The sequence below is a fragment of the Perca flavescens genome, chromosome 22 (genome assembly GCF_004354835.1).
Source record: "Perca flavescens isolate YP-PL-M2 chromosome 22, PFLA_1.0, whole genome shotgun sequence".
Classification (NCBI taxonomy): Eukaryota; Metazoa; Chordata; class Actinopteri; order Perciformes; family Percidae; genus Perca; species Perca flavescens.
The window spans coordinates 27,425,999-27,437,480 of record NC_041352.1 but is presented as its reverse complement, the minus strand read 5'-3'; the positions used below and the strand labels follow the sequence as shown (position 1 = coordinate 27,437,480).

The 11,482-nt window shown below is 42.0% G+C and overlaps 2 protein-coding genes and 1 long non-coding RNA gene across 8 annotated transcripts in view; 2 read left to right on the top strand and 1 right to left on the bottom strand.

The window, feature by feature from the left end:
• LOC114548922 (uncharacterized) overlaps window positions 1–3,476 on the top strand; it is a 77,485-nt gene extending 74,009 nt beyond the window's left edge. The window contains exon 3 of the long non-coding RNA XR_003691465.1: window positions 3,253–3,476. This is a non-coding gene — a long non-coding RNA (uncharacterized LOC114548922). The remainder of the gene's footprint in view (window positions 1–3,252) is intronic.
• The window catches only part of LOC114548890 (uncharacterized), a 590,132-nt gene that overhangs the window by 268,610 nt on the left and 310,040 nt on the right, over window positions 1–11,482 (top strand).
• Window positions 1–11,482, bottom strand: part of LOC114548895 (NACHT, LRR and PYD domains-containing protein 3-like) — an 802,603-nt gene that overhangs the window by 596,096 nt on the left and 195,025 nt on the right. The window lies entirely within an intron of this gene.

The following is an 11,482-nucleotide window of genomic DNA, read 5'->3' as shown; positions in this document are numbered from 1 at the left end:
AAGTAAGAAAATAAGATTAAAATATTTGAAAATGTCATCTGTACATCACATTTACAGTTTACACTTAACTCTGTTAGCAGTTAAGTTACTGAGTTCAGCCACGAGGTTTACCAGTTTTAAGTAAACGATATTTGGGTTGTCTGGATCTTTTCACGGTAAACACGCTTGTGGAAAGCGGTCGCACAACAGCGGAAATGTTGTGTTGAGCAAGAACGTAGAGTTTAAACTTTAAGGAGACTCCCAAATAAAATACTGGCCTCTTTTGAAATTAGATTTTCCAGTTTTGAAAGTTTAGATTTGTTTTTATATATTAAAAAAACACAAATATTTAACAGGTGGTTGCCAAATGGGACTCAATCTGGTTGCCAAGGGCAACCCTTACTGTTGAGCCCTGCAAACACACACACACACACACACACACACACACACACACACACTCTGCTTTCATGGTTGGTCTCTCTGAACTCAATTTGAAGGATGTTAAATATCTTTCTGTAATCTGCTGTCATGGTTGGTCATGGCCTCAATATGAATGATGACAGGTATGATGAGGTCTTTTAGGACCTTTACTAAGGACAGAGGGAGTCGGATGCTGTACAGGTTGGAAAGCCTCTTGAGCTAAATCTGTCATCTGTGATATTGGGCTGTATAAATAAAATGGACTTGACTATGAATGTAGGGAAAGTCAGATTTGAACAGTTAGATTAGTTTCTATGATTAGTGTCCATGTGAGGATAGTGGTGTTTTCTAGAGCTGTACAGTAAGTGAACTAATTAAAGAGCAGATGTGTTCAGAAGACTCATCTCTACCTGAAACATTAGGATGGTAGTGAAGATCAGCTACACTTCATTCACAAGACAATGAAACATGTTGATTTATAATAAACTTTAATAAGATGATCCTGTTTAACCTGTCAGTATTACAGCTTACTGTGTGTAATTATTGTAAATATATTGCATTTAGTAAACACGTCTAATTCATTTCAATGCAGCAGAGTAATGTTGAGCTACAGATTTAAAACCTTAATATAACTGAATAACACTAAATAATTCACTCCAAAGTCTTTATTGAAGTAGCAGCATGTTGACATTAATATTAATTAGAGCTCTTTTTCACTTTTTGTATTTTATAGTTTTTATCCTGATCCTGTTGTGTTCAGGTGTTTCTGTTTTCTAAACCTTCTTCAGCTCTGAAAAGATTATTAAACATTGAATGATTTCAAGCAGGACCATTGTCTTCTAAAGTTACATCATTTATTCTTTATTCAGATTGGTGCGCTGCGGTTTGTCAGAGATCAGCTGTGCTGCTCTGGTCTCAGCTCTGAACTCCAACCCCTCCCATCTGAAAGAGCTGGACCTGGGGGGCAACGACCTGAAGGAGCCAGACGTGAAGCAGCTGTGTGATCTGAAGGAGAGTCCAGACTGTAGACTGGAGACTCTGGAGTAAGTAGAGGGTTGGAGTCAGTCCATGCTGGTTTCAGCAGTATCAAACTAAACCCAGTTAGTATCAAAGCTAAGATCCAGTATTTTCTGTAAACCTCCAACCTGGTCAGTGAAGCTGTGAGAGGAGAGAGAGAACAGTCAGCCAATCAGAGACTGTTCTCTCTGAACCCAACAGCAGTAAATCATCATTAAAGAGAGCAGTGAACGTCTCTCTGTTTCTGCAGTAATGATGCGTTCAGGACTCTCAGCAGTTTATTTCCACTGTGTACTTCAGTGAAATCTGCAGAGTCAACAGACTTGATGGCCAAAGTCTCTGCAGGTCTGTGAGCTTCACTCCAACACGTTAACATGAGAGCTGAAAGGAAGCAGGCTGCTCTACACAGCTGCTCCACTTGGTGTCTGAACAGGACTGAAGTCTCTGCTGCTCTTTATACTGGATGCTGTTAACTTGTTCAACATCAACACACTTCTAATGTTTGCTACTTACCCAATTACCCTAGTGGGGATTGTTTGGTGTCTCTTACACGTAAAATAACAATAACAACATAACAAGTGTAATGTTTTCTATTTAGAAATATTGATGAATAAATAGTCAGTGATGTTGAATAGCCTGTAGGCCTACAGTAGTGTAACAGACCATCCCTACAGTTCAGCAGACATGTGAACAGCTGATTGATTGTAAATGTAACCATCATAGTGTGAAATCCAGTTGAACTGATGCTGTTAGGTGAACGGGGCTCAGCAGAGAGGTGGAGAGAGACCACGTCTCTGCAGCTTATTCAGGGAGTCAGGTCAACGCTGCTAAAGACCTCCAAACTCTAAAGAGTTTCATGTGTAGGCTCCTCCCATATGGCTCGCATCAGGTGGTAACATCAACTGTACCAAAACACGGAAAAAAGTATTTAACGCGACATACAAGACGTTTTTATTTTTACAGGATATGATATTGTCTCAATGTAATAAAAATAATGGTAGCCTAACCCACAGACAGCAGAGGAGCTCCCCGGTCCCCAGAGCACCTGACACTCTGCAGCAGAGATCCCATCAGCTCTATACAGCAGAGTGTTCAGATCAGAAATCAGCACCAGCTGCATACAGTAGTGACTGTGGATGAGAGGGGGGCTGCTGAAAATCAGATGTTTTGGAGCTCGTGATATTCATTTGGCGCCGGCTAAAACCTCTTTAAAGGGCGCCAAAACTTTCTCTATGAAGTAAAGCCCTGAATAAATACAGATAATAACTTCATAATACTAACCATTAAACTCCAGATGGACTCCAGACATCTTCTCTGGGGGGATCAATGTGGGAAAAATTAACTTCTTCTTCTGTGTGTTAATTAGTGGATCACAAACCAAGTTTAAGGCTCAAACCACACCCTACATTACTGTAATGGAGGGAGTAGAATAATTAATGGTATTAATTAATCTGAACGGAGGATTAGGGTCTGTTGTGTTTGTGTGTGTGAGAGAGAGAGAGAGAGAAGGAAAGAGAGGAGAGAGAGAGAGAGAGAGAGAGGAAGAGAGAGGTAATGGAGAAAGAAGGAGAGAGAGAGAGGTTGAGGGAGAGAGAGAGAGAGAAGGAGGGAGAGGGAGAAGGAGAGAGGGGGGGGAGAGAGAGAGAGAGAGAGAAAGGAAAGAAAGACGGAGAGAGAGGGAAAGGGAGGGAGAGATACATTAGCCTAGCAGCTAGCTCATATCTTACTCCCGTTAACCACCATACTGTTGTGATACGTTACTTCTTCACCACGGTATGAAAACTACATACAGTCACAGCCCTATTTATCTCTTCTGTTGTCTTCTTCTCTCATCAGATGGAGGGGGGGGTAACAGAGAGATCAGGAGGAGGATGTTGGAGGACCAGCTGAGTCCTGATGATCCCGAGAGCTTGAAGCAGCAGCAGCACCTCTAACTGGGCCATGTTACTGGGAGGTAGAGTGGAGAGACTGACTGAGGCTCTGCACGCTTCCACATTAGCAACGCCACGTGGCCATGAAAGAAGGATGTCGGGCGAGCTGATTGGCCGACATTAGCCTCTGTGGGTCAGTGACGGGGGCTCTGTCTCCATCAGAATCAGCTGACTCAGCATACGTCAGACTACAGAGTGGAGCCAAGTGTGGAAAGCATATGTTTGCTAACATTTCACATTTTCACATCAATGGTAAACTTGACTGTCGTCGCTGCAGGACAGTCAGCTGTTAGTCTGATAAACTTAACTGCCCCGCCCACTGAAACAACCGTTACCTCACAGAGACCTTTACCCCCCCAACCGTTACCTCACAGAGACCTTTACCCCCCTCCACAGTAACATCTTCTCTTCTAAATTAACCTTTCACCCCCCCAACTAACGTTAATAGGTGAGGTGATTACCCCCTGTCATAGCAACGGAAGAGTTTAGCTTCACACACACACACACACACTCACACACACACTTTCACACACACACACACACTTCTCTTCTAAATTAACACACACACACTTAAACAGACACACACACACACAGAGGACACACACACACACACACAGACACACACACAGACAGATTAGCCACACACACACACACACACACACACAGACACACACACTCTCACACACACAGACACACACACACACACACACACACACACACACACACACACACACACACACACACACACACACACACACACACACACACACACACACACACACTCACACACACACAGATAGACACACACACTCACATATACACACAGACACACACACAGAGACACACACACACACAAAGACACACAGACAAACACACACAGACACACACACACACACACACACACACACACACACACAGACACACACACACACTTTTAACCCCGTGCTAATAGAGAAGAGTTGTCTCAAGGAGGCCGACAGAAGAAGCTCTCAGTGAATGAAGAAGAACTGATATGAATGTAATCAAATTAATAAATCAGTTTGTTGTTTGGACAAATCATTGTGTATTTACCATTAATACAATCTTAATAAAAAGTGTTTTATATTTCCCAGGCCAGTGATGTGTATTATTTTGATATCTTTTTGTCCCGTTGACCACTGGGCTCCTCCAGCTGGACATGATTGATTGAGATCTTGTGGAGCCAGAGTGACTCAGCAGATTAGGACAGCAGAAGTGTAGATGTCCAGTCATTTAAACTGCCCTCAGCTTCTCTTCCTGTTAAGTCGGCCTATCTCTGGATCTCTTTGGGTTGCGTCTCCACGCTGTTGAATGATGAACTGCTGTTAAAGTTGATCAGATTCTGGAACTTGAAGGTTGATGTCAGAACTCAGAAGTCTGCCAGTAACTTTAATTCTCATTCTCATCAGTGCTGGATTATATTTCTGTATATTTGTTCTTTCTTCTGTATGTTTACCTTCTTATTTCATATGAATCATTACATCCTGTATCACTGTAATAAAAGTATGAAAATGGGGATCAACCCAACATCACTTTCTCTAAATGCCACATCCTTCAAATCAGAGAGAGCAGGTCTAAAGAACCTGTTGGCTTTGGGCCCCTTAGATGTCAGAGCTGCCATTAAATCAGAAAAACGCGATTATGCGATCGCATAATTCAACGCATAATCAACAAAAGTCCGCATATTCATGCGGGGGCCGCATTTTTTTCAAATATGCCGCACTTTCGCCGCATAAATTGCAGATTTCAGCGCAAAATATGCGCTGCTTGCATGATTTCATAATCCCTGCATTTTCGTTGCAAACAAGTCACATATATCTTAGGAGAAAGTTGAAAAAATGTTGCGTTTACTTCACAGAGGAGCAGCCATTTTTCCCTGTTGCCATGGGAACATTATTAAGTGATGTAATTACGCTACGTGAACATCATTGAAAAGCAGAGTGTTGGAGCTTGAATCTGACATGTACTTTGAGTCTCTTAAGTTGGTATCCAATCAGAAAGCTATCTTAATATCTGATTTTTGAAAGTCTGTCTCTTTTGTATCTTTTATTTCCCTCTGTTTAGACTATTGCTTTTATTTTTACTTTCATATTATATTATTTGTATCTATTTTTGTATCTTATTTGTTTACTTATTGCGATGACTGAATATCTGTAAACAATTTTTTTAAATTAAGTTTTAAAAAAAGCAGGGTGTTGGGGGAATCACTTTTTCAAATCGAACTGCAGTTTTTGCAAGTTTCTGCAATTTCATCGCATAAAATTGCATAAATATCCCGCATATGCCGCATAATCAAGGATTTTTGCCCGCAAAAATCACAAAAAAAGGTGTTTTTCTGGAAGGACTGTTAAATGTGGAAAGTCCAGTTCAGACCAGAGACCAGTGGAGACTTTAGTCTCCTTGTTAGTCTCCGGTCTGCAGCACTCTGAAAGCTGACAGTTTCAACCAATCAGACGAGACCAGACGCTGTATCATCGCCATAGAAACCACTCTCTGGAGAGAGAGAGAGAGAGAGAGAGAGAGAGAGAGAGAGAGAGAGAGGAATATGAATGAGGAGAGTGATAGTGAGATTATTTGATTAAAATGCTCTAACTTGAGGCTTTTTCTAAAATGAATGAGGAGACAATATTATTTGTAGCTGCAAAATATGAATGAGGAGAGTGATAGTGAGATTATTTGTAGCGTATTAAAATATGAATGAGGAGAGTGATAGTGAGATTATTTGTAGCGTATTAAAATATGAATGAGGAGAGTGATAGTGAGATTATTTGTAGCGTATTAAAATATGAATGAGGAGAGTGATAGTGAGATTATTTGTAGCGTATTAAAATATGAATGAGGAGAGTGATAGTGAGATTATTTGTAGCGTATTAAAATATGAATGAGGAGAGTGATAGTGAGATTGTATTCTGATGGATTCTATCTGTCTAGGTAGATGTGAACAGATTATGACTTTGCCGGAAAAAAAGTTCAGTCAAAAGATTTTTTTTTTTCACTTTAATCCCTGTAGCAGGGTGAGATGTGTAGTGTGTGTGTGTGTGTGTGTGTTGTGTAGTGTGTGTACCACAGGTGAGAAGGTGTAGGAGAATTAGGATCTGGGAAGCTACAGTATTTTCACCAAAATGTAGTGTATAGCTGACGACAAAAAAGCCACCGTAGGGAATTTGAAACCATTTCCAGCGCTTGCTGGTACAAATAATGAGGTCGGCCATGTCTAAAGGTTAATCCTTTATTTTAGAAATGCATTTCAAAAAGACTGACTGTGAAAGATTAACAAGGAGCAGACGAGATCTAAAAACATAAGTCGCACACAGCGGAGGTTGAAATACTGTGGCTTCCCAGATCCTAATTCCCCTCCACCTTCTCACCTGGGATTCCCTTCTAGCCTCTGATTAGCACACACACACACACACACACACACACACACACACACACACACACACACACACACACACACACACACACACACACACACACACACACACACACACACACACACACACACACACACACAGAAGTTTAAAGGAGAGTGATTTGATTTCAGAGTAAATATTACATGTTAATTGATGAACTGATAACAGTGATGTTTATTCCCTTTGCTGAAGGTATCAGAGCTAAGGTGTGAAAAGTTATGTGTTGAATAAGTGATCTAAGATTTATCTAATTGCCACATGCAATTTACTTAAAAGCTCTTAATATATATATCCATATCTTGATATAACTGGGTTAAGTACATTCAGCTCAGTGATAGTGGTTACAGATAATTAAAGGTGGCTAAAGGAACTCAAGATATTTAAAGTGTATATAGGAGAAGAAATGGTCCAACATGACTTGAAGTATTCATTATTGTAGATACGTTAACTGATTTACAAACTCTGAAGGAGCCACACAAAGTAAGATCCACAGGACTCGGTGGAAGTAGATGTAGCCCCAGTGGTCATGCCAGTCGGGGGTTCAGGTATTGTTTCTCAGTGAGTTTCTCATTCCTGTGCCAGCTTGCTAGGTGCTGGCTCAGATTTGAGGTGGAATGTTTGTCTGTAGATAAACGCTTTCTTCCCACGCAGCGTGGACAGCAGACGCTGATGTTTTTGTCTCCTTTAACCGAGTCAAACTCAAAGTAATGTCGGTACTTCCGAGCATTAAACGCTGCGTGGTCCTGCTCTGTCCCGCTCCATGTTGTCTCTTGTTCAACACTACACATGTCGGTGTTTACCGCTGACGTCGCGGCGCTCACACGTCATCGTCACTCAGTCACGGGACAGTCTCACGAAACAAAGTCACCATGAAGTAACGCAGTAACTCAGCCTGCTCACGGGGAAGGAACAGGAATCTAATGACTGGTTTTGTAATTCTAATCCTTTACTTTACTCGTTACTTGAAAAAAGTAATCAGATTACAGTAACGCGTTACTTCTAACTAAACTAAATCTCTGACCAATGAGTGAGCAGCTTTGTTGTATTTAAGGGTCAGACCATCACCAACCAGAATAAGGAGAGAGAAAAGGGGAAAGTGGAGAGATGGTGCAGGCGGTTGGAGCAGAGAATGAAATCCCCTCCTCCTCCTCCTCCTCCTCCTCCTCCTCCTCCTCCAGGTAGGACCCGTGGATGTAATGGATTCATGTTGACACCGTTTGCGTAGAGGCTATTCTTCGCCCTCCATTGTCTCCCACGCACGGGCAGACGATGTGCAGCAGCGCCCTCTGTGGTCACAGTTTCTGATGCTTATTATAACGCTAGTCGTCGGGGCACGGGGAAAGTCCAAATAAATCTCTATTCTGTAGCACTACCGAGGCTCAAAGTAGCACCACACTTCAACGGTAGCAGAATGAGGGTCCCTACATGGAACCCAAGCATTGAGAACTTTGGAAGTGTACAGACACTTTATTAAAAACCTAGTTTAGAAAGACTGTACCAGAGCCGTCTACAGAGAGCCTCTTCACTCCCATTCACCGCACACAGGATTTCTTTCATGAGTCATGAAAAAATTAAAAATCATCAAAAGAATCATTTGACAAAAGGTAGATGTTATTCCTCTTGGATTTCTGTAGTTAGTTTGAGTTGTTGTTGTTACCAGGCTAGAGGTTGAAAGGTAACTTTATTTCTATGGCACATTTCAGCAACAAGGCAACTCACAGTGCTTTACATCAAACTAAATTAAAGAGCAATTAAAAAGAGGTAAAAAGCCAATAGAGAATAAGATACAACAACAAGAGTAAAAGTTAAGAGTGCAGTTAATTAATAATTGATTTAATAGGTTGTATGGGAGGGGCTTTATTTTGTGTGGTGTGTCAAATGTTAATGTCTAAATAAATGACAATGTTCCAAGTAAATAGAAGAAATAGGATTGGAATTATTTTACCAACTGAAATAAAAAGAGGGAGAGAATTTCAGCTCTCTGTATCAGTAGACGGGGCTCTCTGAGATGATGAACGGTAGCCAACCCTAGCTGGTTTAAAAATCCTTCTCTTGTCTTCTGGTTTTCCATCCAGAGCTGTTAGAAAAAGAGCCCAACTCCTCCTCCCTGCTAGCAGAACACCATCAGTTCTTTCTTCCCTTCTCCGTCCCATTGGACCATTTTGAAACCACTTGTTAGCTTTCCTTTTGAACAGGTAACTACCGTAGCATGCACAGTTCAACAAGAGGGCCCCCCCCCCCCATACCAAGAGTCCCATTCTGATGTGTAGAGACAAAGCTGTCAACGATACTGTATTACAGCTGAACAACAAAAGCATCGCTATCACATCTTTATTGGTCAACGTTGGACTTTATTCATCTCCAGGAATTGAAGATGACATTTGTTTGTGGTGCAAAGTTTTAAAACCTGCAGATTGTTTTGAGTTATTTTCTCTTAAATATCCAGATTTCATGTATTCTTCAGGTGTTGACTGATTTGATGCAGCTCCTACGACAGCGGTGACACCTTCAGTGACGTCAAAGTCACCCGGCGTCCCGACTAACTCCTCTGCACAGGTAGCGTCACGTTAAAATATGAAAGTATCAGCAGATACAGCAGTCTAGCTCTGATCTCAAGGTGTTAATGATGCAGGAACATGGAGAAATGGAGATTATTTGATCATTTAGCAGGATTTTATTTTTTTGTGATGTTTGAATTTGTTAGTGATTCAGGATGGAGGAGGTGAGGAAGTGATGCAGCAGGAGGTGCTGGAGGAGAACTCTGCTGGTCAGTGATCATGTTTCCACGTTCATACCAGAGAGACCATAAAGGGGAGAGAGGGGGGGTGACATGCAGGAAAGGGCTGCAGATCGGAGTCAAACCTCTATATAACTGAGCTATCTTTTAATCAGTCTGTTATTTTTGTTGAAAACTAGTGAAGGAGCTTTCTCAGATATATATATCTATATATGTATCAGAGCATATGGGCGGAGTGGAGCGGTGAGAATCTCAGCTCATCGCTCACGGAACTGTTCCCCCCTCCGCTCCCCCCTCAAAGCTCCATCAGCTCCCCGCTCGCTCCAAAAAAGGAAACAATCTACATGTATATCACTTTTAGCTTAGACCACAGCCTTATCTCCTAAAGAACTAATGAGCAACAACAACATTTTTCAAATAGAAGTGTTTTATTTCAAATTACAAATTAGTCACAAAAATTCCTGTAAAATTAAAAGAATAAATGAAAAATAAATATATAATAAAAATATACAGGCTATAGGTCTACATCAAAGTTTTAAAATTAACTATTAGGCCAAAATTCTTAACTGAACTTTTGCTCAGAGTGCACGTGGATTTCAATTTAAATTAGCTAACGTTGTCAAACTAAAAAAAGAAATAATTAATAGCTTTCCTTATCTACAGTTCTTTTGAGTTCACCTTCAAGAACACAAGTTTGGACAATGTCTGAGGCTTCTGCTGCATACAGACTCATCTCGGATTATCCATCCTGTCTTGAAACGGGGATCTAACACTGATGCTAAAATGAGATGTTTATCAGTGTAGTATCTTCCATAGCTAGTTGACATGTTGTTTGCCAATGTTTCTGCAAAAGCAGCGATGCCCATTGGAAGTGCAGCGTGAGTGTCATCGGTGAGCAGGGGTTTTATTTCTGTGACAGGGGGGAGGATCATCCCCAGGTTCCCCAGCTCCTTCATTTATTCTGTCAGGTCTGCCAGAGGTGTCAGCACACTGACAAGGTGCGTCAGCTGGCGTACTTGATTCAGGGTGATGTTAGCAACATTAGACTTGAGTTTGTTTTGCCATAACGGGTCTCTTTGGAACAACCGGATGACCGCCTGAATCATCCGAAGCCCCTAATTGGTCTGTTTCCTCTGTGTTCAGGGTGCTCTTGCGTACACTTTTCACCAGCTGGCCGACTTTCACTAACAGCCTATTAATGTTGTCGTGCTCGTTAACGGCATCGTTGATCGCCAGCTGAAGCATGTGAATGGGGCATCTCAGATGTAAATTTGACACAGTAAAGTAGTGATTTATCATAGTTTCTACATTAGTTGTTATCACTTCCACATGGACTTGGGAGGGCGCCGGTGGTTCCTCATCCTCCTCTTCATGTTCTGCTGCTGCTGCTGCATCCGCGGTCCCTTCCCCCCCCGCCTCCTCTTCAGAGCCAGGGAGGAGGTTAAAGGCCTCGATCATGTTGCTGCCACTGTCAGCGACGACCCCAATCACACGTCGTTGCACGTTCCCATATTTCAGTACACTTTCATACTTTTGATAAATACGATCTGCGGTGTGGTGCCCTTGTATGTGCTCACAGCCCAACAAAACCGTGTGGCCCCGGAACGTCCCATCAATGAAACTGGCCACGATGCCCAGGAAGCTGTGCCCTCTTCTACGGGTCCAAATGTCGGCTGACAGAACGAGCCCATCACCATTTTGCAGTAGGTCTCGCAGTTTGGCTTCCATCTCTTCCAGATCATGTGGCATGAGCGTGTCCCGTACGGTGTTGTAGCATGGGGGGGTGTAGCCCGGTTGGGCTGTGCTGGCGAAGTGTTGCATCCCTTCACGTTCTCCTTTACTCAGCGGTTCATAGTCCATGTAAATCATTTAAAGAAATGCTTCATCCAGCTCTCTTTTTCTCTCCCTTGTTATGGTCGGGCCTTTGTGTGCAGTGAAGAAACTTTTGAATTCCTCAACCGTTTTCT